The following is an 18042-nucleotide window of genomic DNA, read 5'->3' as shown; positions in this document are numbered from 1 at the left end:
GATGGCAGCTTTGGATGGGTAGGAGACGGAAGGGATAGTAAGCAACCCACATGTTATTGGAAGGAAATGGCTGGTGTCAAATTACTTCCGGGTTCTAATTCTTTGTGTGGGTCTCGTCCCTACTTCTGATTGAGGTGTTTGGTGGGAGACTAAGCAAACTGAACAGCATTTACCCCCAACCATTCAAGAATTAGCATTTTACATGATCATAATGTGATCAAGCATTTTATATTTTTACTAGCGTGAACGCCCGTGTACATGGGCCAAAGTGAGGGCAGAGCAGGGCTCAGCTATTGAGGACCCAACCTAAATCACTGACAAATGCAGGACATCATTAAGAAGATAAACATGGCCATCCTTCCATTCAGAATGTCACCTTAAGGTGCCTCTGTCACTGGCAGCAGCATGTTCACCACCACCAGAGGCAGATCTAAGGAGAGTTTGCCGATCAAGAAGTGATAAACTGGGAGTAAAGGCTGCCTGTGTTACTCTGTCTGCCTCCTGCTGCTGCCGCATATTTCCCTGATGGCAACTCAGTGGGAACACTCTCTCATCTGCGCCAACACCACCACCCTGAGTCACACCTGTACCTGCCACCCAGGAGCAGTAGACAGAGATTACCCAAGTAATTACCTCACCTACATGCAACCCAAATGGCCAGCTTGATTAAGAGAGGTTTCTAATCATTCCCAAAAGTAGATACTATATTATTATTATTATTCAGAGAAGTATTGTTGATTACCTTTTTTTAAAAAACAGAATAATAAATATCCCACAGTTCTGTCGTGTGGTAATGTTGTTTCTTAGGTAAATATTTGCATTCAAATATTATGGTCAAATTCTTGAAATGTGCACTATTTCAATTTGATCATATGAAGGTTTAACAGAAATATATCAGATATTCATTTTAAAATGAACTTGCATTGCAAATGCTGTAGACAGAGCAAGAGACACTTTGGGTCTCATCACGAGTTGGGCGGTAGCCCTTAAATGCAGCAGTAACGCTATTACTGCCACATTTAAGAGTCCGGCCAATCTTGAGTCTGGCAGCATTTACCCCCAGCTTTAAGCTGGGGGTAAATGAGCCAATTTAACGCCCATCTTCAGACGCAATTAGTGAGGCGCTATTAGCATGTGCTAATAGCGCAGACAATGCCCCGACCCAATGGGGAATGAGCATTATACATTACCGCCGAACCCTTGATCCGACGCTAATAGCGCCAGACCGGGTGGCGGTAATGCTATGAGCCCGGGCGGTATGCCAGTGGTAATACCGCCGGGATACCGCCCAACTCGTGATGAAGCCCAAAGTGTGACAAACAGGCTAAAAAAGGCTACCAGAGAAGCAGCATCTTCAGGCATGCTCTTGGTGCTGCCAGATGCAGTGCTCCTACCCTCACAGGCTCTGCTGGCAGCTCAGCAACCTCAAGCACTCACACCAGCGGCTGATCTGGACTTCATAGGACATCCTTAGACAGTGTAATAACACATGGCAACAAGTCCTGAATGGGCATGGTTTGAGTTTGGAGGGAGGCCACATAGACTTTGCCTTGGTCATGGGTGTGGTTAGGCTGGACACACAGGCAAACACCACCCAAAGGTATGTGTATTCTCACATACCATCTCTTCTATATCATCCCTATCCAAGCCAATAGTTTCCGATTTATAGATACGCGCAGTGTCACCTAATATCCAAAATAAAAAATGGCATATCGTGGGACCGTCTGGTAAATGGGACTACCGACTGATATACATTGTTCAAAGACTAATCTGTAAATAATGGAGTAATTGCCCAGGCTGTATAGAGACCTTGGCAGAAGGTGACCTGGTTTATTTCAAAACACTGCAAGGCTGAGAGAAAGAAAAAAATGCTTAACACTCTATATCCATGCACTTGAAGTGAACCTATGTCGAAGATACATTTATGAAGAGACAGTATTGCAATTTTAACAACATTCAATATGCATAAATAGCCAAATCAAAACATGCAAGTTGCATCCATATTGTAGATAGTTTGAAAAAGTTTGGAACAATTAGAGATGTCTGCCTCGGAATATCTCCCAGAGCTCTAAGTCGCCTTGTTTGAGAGACACTAGATAAAATAAGGCATGCTGATCATCAAAGAGGAGATTTATTTGACCATTCATATTTTAAACTAAATAGCCAAGCCTATAATGTCAAAAAGGGTTGTTTCGTGAAGATGAACAAAATAAAATTTACATAATTTCCTAGATGACAAGGGAAGTCCTAAAAATGAACAAATTCCCAGGCATTCAACCAACCAGTAATTCAAAGGTGTACATTGTGAGTATCCCCAAAGACCACTGACAAGCTGCATTCTTCAATAGTTTGAATATGAATTTGAAGATTTCGCTGACCGATGGAATCATTCCAAGTCAGAGACTGGAGTGCTGTTAGGGTTCTCCGTTAGCTCTGACGTAATGGGGAGAGAGAAAAAGACCAACCAGATTCAAGGGAAATGTGACAGCAGGACCCAGAGGGACCCCGTAATCCCGTCCCTCTGATAGCCCAGCAGATCCAGGACACTGCACAGCCCAGGCCTGAACATTCAGTGGAAGAAGGGGAGGATTCTGCAGCTGCCCATTTGGCCTTCTCCAGATTGAAGAAGCCAAGGGCCTATCAGAATCCAGAAAGGCAAGTTGACCCTCCAAGCAGGAAGTGAATCCAGACAGAAGATAGACACTACTGTAGCCTAACCAGCTAATGCCAAGCTGTGGTGCAGGATGCGACCAGTAAACTACTCAAACACTTTGCAGATTAAGTGCCAACTACAGCCCTTAGTTAAAGAAACATCTCTAGAAGAAGACTCTACTTGCTTCATTGTTCCTTTATTAGTAATGCAGCAAAGCATTCTGGTGTTAAGTGCAAAAATACAAATCTTTACCTTTTGCTTATTAGCTTGATTGTATATTAACGTAATAATGTATATGTAAATAAAGGAAAACATGGTGAGATATAATTACTGCCTACATTTTTAGCAAAGTGGTTCATTATTAAAAAAAGATTGACTTTCGGGAACCGAATACCATAGCATGGTTTCAGAATATTGCGTTTGAACTGCAAATGAGCTTATGTTGATTTCGTATTTGTGGATGACCAGTGACAGGTAATGATTTTGTAAAGTGGTGGTGTGTAAATGCTTGCCGCCCCGAACTCTCAAGTGAATGTTCAGAGTCAGCATGACTCCCATATAGGGAGTCCGGAGGTAGACCCTGAGAAATTGTTAGGAAAATCAGTTCCAAACTGTGACCCTAAGCACAATTTCACACAAAAATTGTCTAAGCATTAGGTTTTAGGTACTCATGATTGTACATTGTTCTGTTGTGTTCAATATTGTGCTGAAAACAGCTTATATTGAAATAATTTGCAAACATGTGGAAGCCCCTCTACTGGGAGCAAACACAGCCAAAAAAACTTTTTTTCTGGTGCTTCCCACTCAGGATAATGTAGAACAGTTGTCTTCAAAAATGTTTGGCCTGGGCCCCACCTGAGCACAATTTGGGCAGGCCGGGTTCCCCCAAAAATGCCAAATGGACCGTATGTATTGCACGCCGTCACTACACCCTACTCCCAGTATAGTCCCTGGACTCCCCCACCTACTCCAATCACAGTCGCTGGGCTCCCTCATCCCCCTCCTAGCCAGTCCCTGGGCTCTCCCCACCCCATCACACACCCTGGGCTCTCCCCACCATGCTCCCACCACTACCCCATGGTTCCCCCCCATCCTTCTCCCAGCACAGTCCCTGGGCTCCCCCCATCTTGTTCCCAACACAGTCCGAGGGCTAGTGGTGGCTGGTGAATTTTTTAAGTGGAGGGGCATAACTATTTTCCCCAAAACTGCCATTGTGACCGAGCGCAGTGAGGGAGCCCGAAACAATGAAGAGGGGTTTGGGGGGATTTCCCCCTGTGAATTCTTTTTAAAATAATGGGTTAAAATGTTGCATTGTAGAGCATACTTTTTTAAAAAAAAATGGGTAAATGGGCAAACAATTTGCAATTGGTGCTGGGGGCCTAGGGGCAGGCATGGCATTTTCTACTGGACATGCATGATAGATTATGTGTGTATGCAAGGCACTGGTATGCCAAGGGGGAAAGCATGGTATTTTTGACTGGACATCTATGATAAAAATCCAGTAAAAAAAATACAATCCCTGTCCCCTGGGCTCCACAGCACCTCAGAAGGAGAGCTAATTTTGGCAGGTGGGTAAGGGGATTGTGCAACAAAGGTATTTAGGCATTTTTTAAATGCCTTTTGTTGTACAACACTCCTTCCCCCCTCTATTAACCAATTGCCAAAGTAAGCTCAACATGTCCAAAACAAACTAACACACACACACATGCATACAGCAATCACTCTATCATTCACAAAAGCATTCATCACCATACACTCACTCATAACACAAGTATGCACGCATCCATACACATGTTTAAATGAATGAACATAAACGTACCTTCTGCATTGGCCTGCGTTTGGGTGCTTAAATGCCCTGCTCCAGGCTGCTCTGTCCGTAGTGCAAGGAGGCGCAGGAGCTCCCCCTTGCACATACAGACCTGCAGTGCCCCAGCCAACATTATCAATGAGCTACGCAATGCTGGCGAAGCAAAACGCCCCAGCCTTGCATGGCTCAGTGAGCATGTGTGGCTGGGGAACTGAACTGAACTGTCAAAGGCAAATAGTGTTTCCCTTTGACTGTTCAGCCAGCCCAGGAGCACTCCCTCAGCTGGAAAAAGCAGCTGAGGGAGTGCTCATTGTTTCACTGGGCTGGCTCCTTAGCTCCTCCATAATGGGTAAGGGGACCACAGGGTGAGCGCCCCATCATTATGGATGAGCCGCCAGCCTCGTACTGGCCTATAGGGCAATAGGGCAATGCCTGTACCAAAAAAGCAAAATGCTAGTGTGGGCCAGTCAAAATGGGCCACCTTTTTGGCCAATGTAGGCCGGTTTGATGAGTTACTTCACTATGCAGTTAGTAATTTTGACCATTGTTGCTGAATAAATATTCTTTAAATATCAGAGTTTACTTACATTCTAACACAAAGCACCCCCTTGGCCACTATTCATATAGACTGTGACTAAAGGAATGAATATCCATTTACAACTGTATGCCACTTTTTCATTGGTGCCTGAGACAGTTTCATGCTTCAGCCCGACCATGTCAGCCTCCCCAGCCCATTTCTTCCAATCTAAAAAATAAAAATAAAGTTAAAATAATATTTTTTTTACACATTTCATGCTGGGCTCCCACAGCCCAGCAGGGATGCGACTGCTGTCCCCTGCGGCGGCGCGCCCTACAGTTTGAATACTGCTGCTCTTGAACCACATGCTTGGAGAGGCACAGATTGAATTCACTGATGATGCCACAGAGGCAGAAACACAGGTGCAGTCTTGCTGTTGATGCTCCTTTTCAGATTAAAGCTGCCTGGCATTTCAGTGCTGGACTGTCCTTGTGGGCTGGACCAAGTGATACACAAACAAGTATTTTGCCTCTTTCAAAGGTACAGTGAGCCGAGTTGAGGTTGTAGACCCTCCTGAGTGGGGACCTTCCAAATGATTGTCCGTGTTCGTTTGCGGTGGAGAGGCAGTTTTATGTAGAAGGAGTAACATTGCTGTCCTTCATCGATGAGTGAGACCAAGCGCAGGGTTGATTTATTCCGATTTAACAAAGGACAGCATTAAGCCTATTGCTAGCAATAACCTGCTCCCTAATATTGCCTCTTGTGTTGTTATTCGAACCCAAAAGCCCTATGCTAGCAAATGTATCATCTAGTGAACTGTTTTCTTATTTCTTCAAAAAATGAATGGATGTGTCATTTTGGCTGTGATTTGAAGATTTGGGGCCAGACAGCAGAAATGCATTCAGACGCATGTCAGTATAAAAGAGAGGGCAGGCTCTGACCGGGCAGCCTCGTGGGCAGATCGGACCGCTAAGTAACACATGTAGGGACTGGGCATGGCAGGGGGAGCGCTTCCAGGCTTAGTATCTGGACTGTCTATATGTACTTGTCTTCATGGGGTTAGGCAGCTCTTGCCATGTTCTCTCAGCCAAGCCATGATCTGACTTTCCCTTTCAGCTGCTGCTGTGTTTTACCTTCTCCTCTGTAAAATGGAGTTAACAAAACGAACTCTGCTGGAAATTGACATTTTGATTGACAGGATGGGCTGCTGGTTGACACTGGAGCGAGATCTGCATGTGTTCTCCCTAAACATAAATCTAGACCACAAAGTAAGTCCTATTCTGATTTGCAAAAAAGTGTGGGCCTGTTGCCAAATCCCACCGTTTTAGATAGGTCTTGTCTGTTCCTGCACACTGTGGCTGCCATGCTACATTAGGCATCAGTTTTGTTACAAGGAGCATCCCCAAAACATGTATGTTTCTCTAATAAAACCGTATATTCAGCACGTGGGTTCGGAGTGCTGGCTGGAGGTCAGCACGGTACTGTGTTTGAGTGATGGAGATGGGCCTGCACGTTCACCTTCCGGATGTCTTGTAACACCCCAGTTCTGTACTAGGCCCCTTCAGCCCTGCTAACATACGGAACCCGCAACAGGAAATGTCATTCTGTCCTAAAAGCATGTCTGAGGCAACAACAGCATGTGACATTTCACATTCCATTTGGGCTCCCATGCCAAGCCCAAAGGCACACTGGGCGTGTTATCCTGCACACGTGTTAGCCTGAAAAGCATACGCAGCACGAGATCACGCCCTGATACGCACGCAGACCAATCTGTGTTATCCCGCACACGTGTTAGCCTGAAAAGCATACGCAGCACGAGATCACGCCCTGATACGCACGCAGACCAATCAACTCATGCACGTTTGTTAGTGTAAATCAGATACACTCTGTGTGTGCCAGCAGGCCCTAATAATGAACACACATACACACTTCACACGCTAAAAGCCCCACATGCACACTCCACGCCCCATCATGTCCCCATACCAACCACACAGATCGACTCTGGATATTCCCTCCCATCCCCAAGATAACCTCAGAGACATATCCGGGATATGCAAACCATTGCTAATGCCACATCTTGGGTAATCGGTATATCCTATCACCTGACACATCCAGATACTAACCCAGGAGAAGCATTGTTCCTGGTCCAATCATATAATATATATTGCATTACTGTGCTGTCTTCTGCAAGGTTTGCCTTCTTGCATGTTGGCGACATCTCCTGGCTTGCAGGCCAGTTTTACTGTAATACTGCGTCATTACTCCGTCATCTCTTGGGCCCTTCTCCAAAAAAACTATCTTTGTGAGGGATTGGCTATTGAGACCTCTATTACCTATATGGCTACATATAGGAGTTATTCTACTGGCCCTTGCGTGTCAGGTGACTGGCCTGTCCCGTCCCCAATTCACCATCTATTACATTGTTGCAGAGTAGTGGGTTTACCATTGGTTCTTGTTTGTTGCCATCCACCCCTGGAATACTAAACTGGGATTAGTTATAGCTGATCCTCCCAGGCCTGGGACTCAAAAGAGTTTTCAACGTGCTGTGTACCTTTTCAAGATGATATCAATAATTATGTGTCTGTATTGTAACTTGTGAATATTCTTCTAATTGTAGCAACACTTGTTGCAATCTGCATCTGGTTGCTGGGACTCGCTCCTCTTTCCCACCACGGGAGACTGCCCGTTTTCTTCCTTGGCTGCATCACGTGTTTAGAGACCACGATTTCGAGCTCTGCAGCTCCGAATTATGAGGATTTATTCTGTTTACCTGCAGCTGGTCCCTTTGTCGTCTGGGGATTGGAATGTGTCTTCATATCTCTGACCTTGGCCGTGGGCCTGTCTTACGCGTCTTGCTCTCTGTGCAGCCTTAGTCAGCTCTGTTTGTCTCCTGCTCAGTGATTTGAGGCCTGCTGTAATTTTCCTAAACCTCATAATGTGGTTTCTACTTTGTCCATAGTATGCTAAGTTATGTATAGGTTAGTCACACTTGCTTATGCCAGGTTCCATATATTTCCCTGCAGCTCCATAGGGTTATTCGCGTTAAGCATCTGCAAGCTTGCTCAGGATCTTTTGCGCCTTGTGGTTCTGCGTTTCTGAATTTGGCTAATGACAAAATAATAAAAGCAATGACAGTATGTGTATGTAGCCGTCCTCTAGCCATAGAACTGTGCACTCATGTTATTTATGTATTTGAGTGTGTGTTTGTGTGGGGTGGTGCGGACTGCACAAGTGCTTCATGTCTAACACTGCTATGTCGTGGTGTCACTAATGATGTCAGAATCATGGCTTCTTGGTGTTAAGTGGTCCATATAGGTGTCTCGGTTCACGATCATGGGCTCTTATCCCACACTTGGAAAGATTTGCATTGTATTTAGTCTGTATGGCTGGTTGAGCGGGTACCTCTCAGTGTACCTGCCAATCATTGGTGTGTTTGGAATTCGTCCAAAATAGGATGAGTGGCTGCAAGCATTTCTAGCCTTTCGTCTCTTCATGAATTTAATGGGGCTGAGGGATGGTCTCCGGACCCCGACTCCCTCTTCAATGCTTTGGGGTTTTATACCCTAAGAATTGGTATTAAATGTAGTGGCAACTAGTGCATTTTAAAGACCATGGGCCTGTTACACTTGTGAAAAGATGGCTTGGAATAAAAAGTATTTGGAGGCACGTCTCTGCCTCCAACTCAAAGGGATTTTCCTGGAAATGGTGTGGCAAGTACAGCATTTTGAAGCAAGTTAGATCATTAACATTGCTCACAACTTAGAGCATTTGAAGACAACTTTACAGAAGGGCCTGGGGGTTGTAACCGTAGGGTTTAAGCTAGATAATTTGAGTAATTGGCATGTTAATTAGAAATCCTACACAGTAACAATTCGATTTTATTCAGATCATGCAACTAATGATGGACAATTTGTCATACATTCCCCTTCTTTGCCCCTTATCCACATGACAGAGGACAATGTATGAGACAGTCACAATTTTCCCAACAGGGCACTTTAACACTGAAGGTTTTTGGCACTACAAGTAATATTTCTGACAATTATTATGCATAGTGGCATCCAATACAAACCCACCTGTACACACATCTGGGTTTGCAAATGATTTAATAGAGGGAATTCGGCCAGCTACTTATTTGTCCATTGTGCACTTGCCAGTTGTTCAAAGAATCAGAAGAAGTCACAAACAACTTGTGGTTCATTGATTGTTCCTCTTCACGTGGCAAATGAGCAACTTATCTGAAGATGGCAATCATTAACAAGGACACTGCAATGAGTAAGGAGCATTTCTGTCACATACTTTGCATGGTGGTCACAAACGGTTATTTTGCATGCATGAAATAAGCCAATTGGAATTTATTTAAACCCAGACAGTTGGGATTCATCTGACTTCTGTTCCTTTATTAACTTAGGCTACCAATAACCTCACTGCACGGTACCCGAGTGCAGCAGGGGAAGACTCAATTGGTTGAAACAGTTTCAGCGTATATTCTGTACTGACTCCAGTCAGCAGTGCATCTCCTCATGCACTTCAATCACAAGGGGTGTGTAATATGCTCGGACATGGACCGCCTCACGCTCTGCTGTAGGACTCAACTCGCTACGCATGGAAAGAGGACCGACACAGAGCTGGGGTGCAACACGTCTTTATTCTTGCACAGCAAGGCTCAAACTGCCTCTCGGGCGGTAACCCCGCTCCTTAACATGCGCGGGTCGCAGCCCGCAAATAATCATGAACACAAACAGAGGACTTCTGTCCACAAGAGAAAAGTGAGGACATCACACCCTCCCGTCACTAAACCTTAAGTCCGGCTCACTTCATTTCCTCAATGAGGCGATGGGTTTTCTTCCTCGTTCTCGTTGGTCGACACTCGATTTGGGCCGACTGGTCTGTCCAGTTCTCGGGAAGTACTTCTCCTTCCGAGTCTTCTCGGTTTCCTTCATATGGAGCGTCCCAAGGAGTGAGTTCATCACTCGGATGTGCGTCCTCGAGCATTGGGGCCCTCGACACCCGTCTGAAGTGAGATGAGTTTCTCGTTATGGACTTGCGGTCTCCTTCCGCAGTGATGAGCGACCCCTTCTTGTGGACGATGAGGAGAGGGTTCTCGTTGAATGGTGCTATGTTCTTCCGGTGTTGGGGCTGGCGGACTACCACCATGTCTCCTGGCACCAGATCATTTGTTTTGGCTCGTCGTGTGGTATCTGCAGCTCTTTTCATGTTCTCCTTCATGCATTTGTCCTTTTCCCTCATTTCTGCGTCTCTTTCATATTGATCTTCCTCAACGGCCACATGGGGTATGCGTGTTCTTATCGTTCGCCCGAACATCACTTCTGAGGGTGTTTTCCCGGTGGTGCTGTGTGGCGTATTTCTATAGTCTTGCATGAGTTGGTATAATAACTTCTCAACAGGTTCTCCCGTAATGCAAGCAATTTGTGTGGTCCGTTTGATGTTGCTCATGAATCGCTCGACTGTTCCATTGGCCTGTGGCCATAGGGGTGTCACCTTCCTGTTCCTGAAACCCATGTATTCGGCGAATCTTTGGAAGCCATGTCCGGTGAAAGGGGGTCCATTGTCGGACTTCACTACCTTGGGTACTCCGTAGATTGCAAACATTCGATCCAGGGCTGGTATGGTGTGATGTGCTGATGTCGACGGCACTATCTGTAGATCGGGGTATCTTGAATATTCATCTACGGCCACCAGAATGTATTCTCCTCCCTCCATGGGCCCGAAATGATCCACTGCTATCTCTTCCCATGTCCCCTCGGGTAGTGCAGTCATGTTTAGGGGTTCTGGGAAGGTGTGTGGCTTTACGAGTGGACAGGTGGGGCAGTCTCGTAATAGTTCCTCTACTGCGGTGTCTAGTTGAGGGAACCATAGCTTCTGCCTCAGCATCCTTTTGGTGGATACGATCCCTCTGTGTCCTTCGTGGGCGAGTTCTAGTACCTTCTGGCGCAGGCTGCGTGGTATCACGAGCTTTGTTCCTTTGAGCAGCATACCTTCATCTGATTTCGCAAGTTCTTCTTTCACAGCTAAGAAGCAGGTGATGTCCTGCTTGATGTCTTTGTTCATGGTCTCTCGAATTTGTTTTGCGTGCTTCCATCGCCCCGTTTCTAGGCATCGGAGGATGGTTTGTATCCCTTGTTTGGCTCCGTGTTTGACTCACGAGTTATGTGATCCATGTCTAGTCCTTGTGGCGTGTTGCTGTGGATGACATAGCGTATGTACTGGTCAGCTATGGATGGTTCTGGTCCACACTCTTCTTTAGGATGTCTCGAGAGGAAGTCGGCGGGGTTCTGCTCCTTTCCGGGTCTGTGGGCGATGGAGAACTGATAATCTTGTAGGCGGAGTGCCCATCGAGCTATTCGTGGTGGCATTTTTGCCTGAGGGTTGCCAAAGATGAAGACGAGGGCTTGATGGTCCGTTACGACTACAAAAGGTTTCCCATATAGGAACAAATGAAAATGTTCGCAGGCCCAGACTACAGCCAGACCCTCCTTCTCAGCCTGGGAGTAGGCTTGCTCGGTTTTGGAGAGGCTTCTACTGGCATAGGACACTATGTGTTTTCTGCTTTCTTCTCGGTCATCCAGTTGTGTCAAGATGGCACCTAGGCCGACTGGACTGGCGTCGACGATGAGTTCTGTTGTTCTTTTGGGGTCGAAATATGCCATGTTCCGGGCGTCAGAGATGCGGTCTTTGATTGCTTGAAACGCTTCTTGGCACTGTGGTGTCCATGTGAAGTCGGTGTTGAGCTTGGTGAGCGCTCGGAGGGGTTCGCTGATGGAGGCGAAGTCCTTTATGTATCTGGTGCATTAACTTGCAAGACCTAAGAATAACCTGAGGTCTCATGTGGTGGCGGGCGGCTTGGCTTCTCGGAGTGCGCTGACCTTCTCCGGGTCGGGTGTCATTCCCTTCTCAGAGAATATGTGACCGAAGAAGCGGAGTGTTTTCTTGCAAAATTCACACTTGTCTTTGTTTAGTGTGAGCCGTGCCTCTTCCAAGGCCATGCACACTCTCATTAGCGTTTCGTCGCTGTAGTTCAAGCTGTTGGGTACATGTTTGATGATGTTATGAATTTCTGATTGAAAAATTTCAGACGCGGACGACACACCAAAACTTAGCCGCTTGTAACGGAAGAGTCCTAGATGGGTGGCGAAAGTGGTTATATATCGGGAGTTTTTGCAGAGTTCCAACTGGTGGTACCCTTTGGTGAATCCAGTTTTGAGAACACGGTTGCCCCATTCAACAGGTGTACCATGTCGGTTATTCTAGGGGCTTGGTGCCGTTCCCTTAGTATGGCCTCATTGGGCCTTCTCATGTCCACACATATTCGGATGTCTTGGGAGTCTTTCTTGGGCACGGGTACAATTGGAGAGACCCATGGGGTGGGTCCTTCCGCAGGCTCAATGATGTCTGCCTCCAGCAGCTTTGTCAGTTCATTTTCCACTTGTTTTTGAATATTGATGGGTATTCTTCGGTAGTGTTGGGCTATGGATGGGACATTGGTGTCGATGTGGAGTTCTATCTGCCTGTCCTTTAATTTTCCGAGGCCTTTGAACAGTGATGGGAAAACTTGGCCTATGCTTGCCGTGGGGTCTAGATATTTGTGTACCATGAGGCGATACAATATGTGGATTAGTCCCATTTCTATTGCTGCTTGGTAGCTCAGTATGCATCTGCTCTCAGTGGCTGCCTCCAGAACGTGCATGGGGATCTTCTTTTCATGTTCCTTGTATCGACACGACGCCATGAAGAACCCTTTGCATGCCAGCGGGGTTTTAGATCCATATGGAAAAATGAGTGTTCGAGCTGGTTGCAGACGGGGGGCATTTGGTATACTTTCATTGACGTCTTCACTGATCACGTTCACGGTTGCCCCCGTGTCAATTACAAATTATGCTGCCGTCTGATTTACTTGTATTCTGAGTATTGGGCTGTGTTCTTTTGCTGTGCTGTTTCCTAGGGCGTATAGGTATCCCTTCTTTCTTGGCATTTCCTGATGTCTTTCCAGTTGGTGTGCTTTTTCATCGGATGATGCACTTGACATGCTGTCAGACTGTGACTGTTCGATGAGGCACCTTATGTACCTTCGTGGTCTTCTTCTTGCCTTGGGAAGTGGGGTCTTGTTCTCCCTCCATTCTCTCCTGTCGTGCCTTCTTTCTGTTGGTTCATCGTGGGGTTTGTGGCGCCCTTGTTCATGGGGCTGGCGTGCTCCTCGGTGGTGGTGGGGTGTTGCTTGACTTTGTTCTGGTTCTGGCATGCACTTGTAGTTCCTGCCTGCTCCTCTCATTTTGCTGCGGAAAATGAGGCACACGGCTTTGTAATGGTTTTCTCCACCACACGCGGAGCAGTTCTGGCCCATTGCGGGGCACGTTCCTTCGTGGGGGTACTCGTGTCCGCATCGGTAGCTGAAAGGATCACTGTTTCTTGTTGTCCCCTCCAGTTTGTTGAGGCTCTCGTGTTTTCCATGGGTGATCTTTATGTCATTCAGGCCTTCAACTTGTGCAGCGAGGGCCGCGTCAGATCGCGCTAGGCGTAGGATTTCGTCTAGGTTGCGCGGCTGCTGCAGCAGTCGTTTGCGGAAGTCGGCACTTTCACACCCCACTATGATTTGTGACCTGAGGGCCTCCTCATTGGAGTAATTATTGAAATCACAGTGTTTCATCTTCGCTCGTAGTCTCATGACGAATGCGTCTAGGGTTTCACCTTTGTGCTGTTTTGTGGTGTGGAACACGTGCCGTTCATAGTCTACATTTGTGTGCGGTGTGAAATATTCCGTGAGCGTTGTTTTTAACTTGACGTACGTGTCTATGTTGCTCTCAGGTATTTCCTCAAGAATGTCTCGCACATTTGACCCTACGGCGTGATTTAGAAGGTTGAGCTTTTGTTCGTCTTCTAAAGTACCTGCCGCTTTGAGACACACTTTGAAGTCCCTCAGCCACCTCTTCCACCTTGAGCCAAGGGTGCCGGTGTCAGTGAGGTCGAGATTCGCTGGCAGCTGGGTTAAGAGGCTGTCCGTCATTTTCCTGTGGCCGGTGCTGACTGGCGTCACTGGAATGGTTAGTGAGTCTTCTTCTGAATTGCTCATGAGAAACTGTTCACACGTGTTATTTTGGCTGACCTGGATGGTGGTTCCCTTTGCCTAGCGCGGTGGTGCCTTGGTGCCAGCAGGGGCGCTGCAAATGGGTTGCAAGTCTCTAGTGTGCTTGTTCAAACTTGTGGTGGAGAGGAGAGGGGCTATGTTCTTACCCCTTTGACGTATTTTGTTGGAGCGGGAGGTTTGCGCCTCCACCGCTCGTCTGCGCGTGCTCGTCTGCACGTGTTGCCGTTGGCGGGAGGCCAGTGCTCCTCTACCGCCCGGGAAATGCAAAACGGGGAGTCTCCGCTCCACCCGCTGATGTCTGGAGCGTGTGTGGGCTGGGCCTCCCAGACGTTGCTGTCGGCGTTCTCTGCCGCCCAGATGACACGCTCTTGCGGGGAGCTGTCACAGCTGCTCCCCGCTGATTTGCTGCGGCGCTCGCGCCGGAGGGCGGATGATGGGGAGCCTTCGCACTCCACCCACCTTGGCAGGCCTCCAGGCACCCGAAACTCCGAGGCTCCCAGTGGTGTCAGGTGGCACACCACGAGCGGCGGACCGGGGAGCGCAGGCACGGCGGGATTTCACGTCCGCCTCGTTGCCAGTGTAATATGCTCGGACATGGACCGCCTCACGCTCTGCTGTAGGACTCAACTCGCTACGCGTGGAAAGAGGACCGACACAGAGCTGGAGTGCAACACGTCTTTATTCTTGCACATCAAGGCTCGAACTGCCTCTCGGGCGGTAACCCCGCCCCATAACATGTGCGGGTCGCAGCCCGCGAATAATCATGAACACAAACAGAGGACTTCTGTCCACAAGAGAAAAGTGAGGACATCACAGGGTGCATCGACTAGAGTGCTTCAGAGTGTGGCTTCACTGGTAGGTCGTTTTACTGCCGATTACAGCAGTGGTATTATTGCCTTCATAGGGATTGCCAGACTGGCCTCGTTTCTGGGCCTCGGGTCCTTCTGGATTTCTCAGGTCCATACACATATCCAGGCAGTGTGGGTGCATCGGACGATGGTTGTTTGTTCTGACTTTTGATCTTAAGTGCAACCCTTATGTGGCCTCTCTAATCTGCAACCTTAAGAAGTATATTAGCACCCTTCTCCCATGCACCCTGTGAGGAACAAATCCATCCCAGGGAAAGTAAAAGAGCTATGACATGTTGTCTTTGCTCAGCCCTGCTCCACCCCTCAGCCCACTCTGCTGCCACCACAACTAATAGGAAATGTCATTTCTGTTTGCCATAGCAGGATGGCTTGATGGGTACATTTCCACATTGTCCTGGCTCAAGAAATACTGCTATTGCAGTCTCATCCTTTCAGCATTTCCTCCTTGCCATCCACACCATGGCCCAGAACAACTGGCAAGCAACATTGTATGGTCCTGCAAGCAACATGTTGCTCACAAGCTACACGTTGGGGATCACTGCCATAGAGGCTGCAAAGCACACTTTTAGTCTCAGTGACTAAAATGCACTGCATGCCCTGCTTTGCAATTAACTAGTTTTAAATATTTAGGCCCTGTTTCCCAGAACGTTTTCCAATGGGGTTTTGCCATTATAAAAGGCTTCTGTGAATTAGGCCCTTGTTTGTTTGTTTGTTTATTTAATATAGTGCAAGACCAAAACCCTCAGGTAGCTGGGCGGGAGCATTACAAGTATACTTAAGAAACTTAGTTACAGAGCATTACAAGGATACTTATGGAGCTTAGTCACAAGAGTAGGTAATGTCAATATGTTTTTAAAAGACCATCAGCTATTTTAGGAATTTAATGGGCCCATTTCATGATGGTGGCCTGTGCTCAACATTGAGAAAATAATACTTTCAGCAGTCACATGTGAAGCACTCCGCTACAACTCAGCTACAAATGAGGTCTGTCTTTTCTGTGAAAACTGCTTTGTTCTCTGTTTTCATGAGAGATGGTCTTCTGGATAAGAGCCACAGCCGACCTACACTCTATGCGTCCTTTTCCTTATGCCAATTAACATTTAAACTGAGAATTCTTTTTTTGCCTTTGCTTTGAGAATGAACTGTAATGTGAGCTTTCCTTTGCTAATCATTGCACTTTGCGCCATCTTAGGAAGAGGCATGTAAGAATTTGAAAGCCAGTGCATTGTTCTGCATAACAACCATCAAACAAACGCATTGGTGCCGCCCAGTGCCATTTACCCAGCAGAGCACGATTTGCATTTGTTTGAGCTGTGTTCATGTTCTGGGAACTCTGCCCGAGTCCGATCATTGCTTTCCGTTCATTGTTCTGGAGTCCGAGTTTGGACACACATATTCCAAAACAGAGTTGGAATTTAAAGTGCATCAAAATCATTGTTACTGAAGAGAGGAGACACCTGCGGGCTTGGAGCTTCAAACTACTCTATTGAAAGCAAATCACTCTGACCATTTAGCCGATGAGGTTTTTTTCAAACCGAATAAAACGCATACCCTGAAACCTGCCCCAGGGACTGCCCACGCTATTCCCCTTTTATGATGCGAGCAAAAGGCAACTCCCAAGCCTTTGCAATGAGTAGGAAGCCACACCTGCGGAAAATCCCTTTGCAATTGTAAAACTATTTGTATTTGTTATAAACATTGCACATGTAAAGCACTTGTGACCGCATTAAAGTGAAGGCGAATGCGAATACTGAATACTCAGCCCCAGGTAAGGCTGCCCAAAGATCCCAGGCCTCCAGCACCCCTAATACCAAAAAAAGAAAACAGCGACCAGGCCCCAATTCCCCCCTAGCTCCCCTTACTGGATCCCAGCCCTCCTGCCTCCCATCCCGCCCCGAGCCCTGATTGGAGCTTACCTCTGTGTGTATTAGGGTCTATTGACCTACGTGAGCCCGCTCGGCTCCTCTCTGCACTCAGGCCCAGGTAAGGCTGCCCACAGCTCCCGGGCCTCCGGCACCCCTAACACCAAAAAAAAAAAAAAAAAAACTGCGGCCAGGCCCCACTTCCCCCCCAGCTCGCCTACACCACTCCCAGCTCCCCTTCCTCGATCCCAGCCCTCCCGCCTCCCATCGCGCCCCCATGCCGTGATTGGAGCTTTGCTCCGTGTGACATCTGCATTTGGACCAGAAGCATGGCGAATCCTGCACCCTCACTCAGCCGTCCATCTGCAACTTCGGCGTTGACTGGAGGCCCTTTTCCTATCCTGCAGTAGTCCTTTCCCACCCCTTCCCTCCTCCTGCTTTTGCCTTCCCTCCCGACCCGCACCCCCCTTCCCTCTTTGGCCTGCATAATCTGTGCCTCCAAGCCACATCCGGCCCCTCAAGTGGGCCCCAAGGCAAAGGGCGGCTCCAACAGAGACGACGCCAGTAAAGGTCAGCAGGTTTCCACAGGGGAAGCCACCAGCCAGCCGTCAACCAGCAATGACCAAGGACCTATAAAGTAAGAGTGGCCTAGGTGGGGGTTAGAGCAATATCTGTGCCCTGGAAGCCTTGCCCACTTATAGACAAGCATGCTACATTTCTTCCCAAACTGCCTTGTATGAGATTCAGATTGCATTGATAGGCCCTCTCCCACTATACAGGTCTCTCAAATTTAGCGGATGTTCCGGTCCCAAATTGCATTGTATGATACTCAGATTGCATTGATAGGCCTCTCTCCACAGGTCTCCCAAGTTCAGCAGGGATCTGGTCCCAAATTGCTTTGTATGATATTCAGATTGCATTGAAAGGCCACTCTCCCACTAAACAGGTCTCCCAAGTTCAGTGGGGTTCTGCTCCCAACTTGCACTGTATAATATTCAGATTGTTTTAATAGGCCTCTCTCCCACTATACAGGGCTCGCAAATTTAACAGGGGTTCTGTTCCCAAAGTGCATTGTATGATATTTAGGTTGCATTGATAGGCCTCTCTCCCACTATACAGGTCTCTCAAATTTAGCAGGGGTTCTGTTGCCAAAGTGCATTGCATGATATTCAGGTTGCATTGATAGGCCTCTCTCCCGCTATACAGGTTCCTCACATTTAGCAGGGTTTCTCTC

General features: G+C 47.4%; 1 protein-coding gene across 1 annotated transcript in view; it reads right to left on the bottom strand.

The window, feature by feature from the left end:
• The window catches only part of LOC138513998 (lysosomal alpha-glucosidase-like), a 1078298-nt gene that overhangs the window by 242755 nt on the left and 817501 nt on the right, over positions 1–18042 (bottom strand). The window lies entirely within an intron of this gene.

This window comes from Ambystoma mexicanum, chromosome 12 (genome assembly GCF_040938575.1).
Source record: "Ambystoma mexicanum isolate Mex_15411 chromosome 12, UKY_AmexF1_1, whole genome shotgun sequence".
NCBI classification, from domain to species: Eukaryota; Metazoa; Chordata; class Amphibia; order Caudata; family Ambystomatidae; genus Ambystoma; species Ambystoma mexicanum.
The sequence above is the reverse complement of the archived record's forward strand: the minus strand, read 5'-3'. Positions and strand labels throughout refer to the sequence as shown.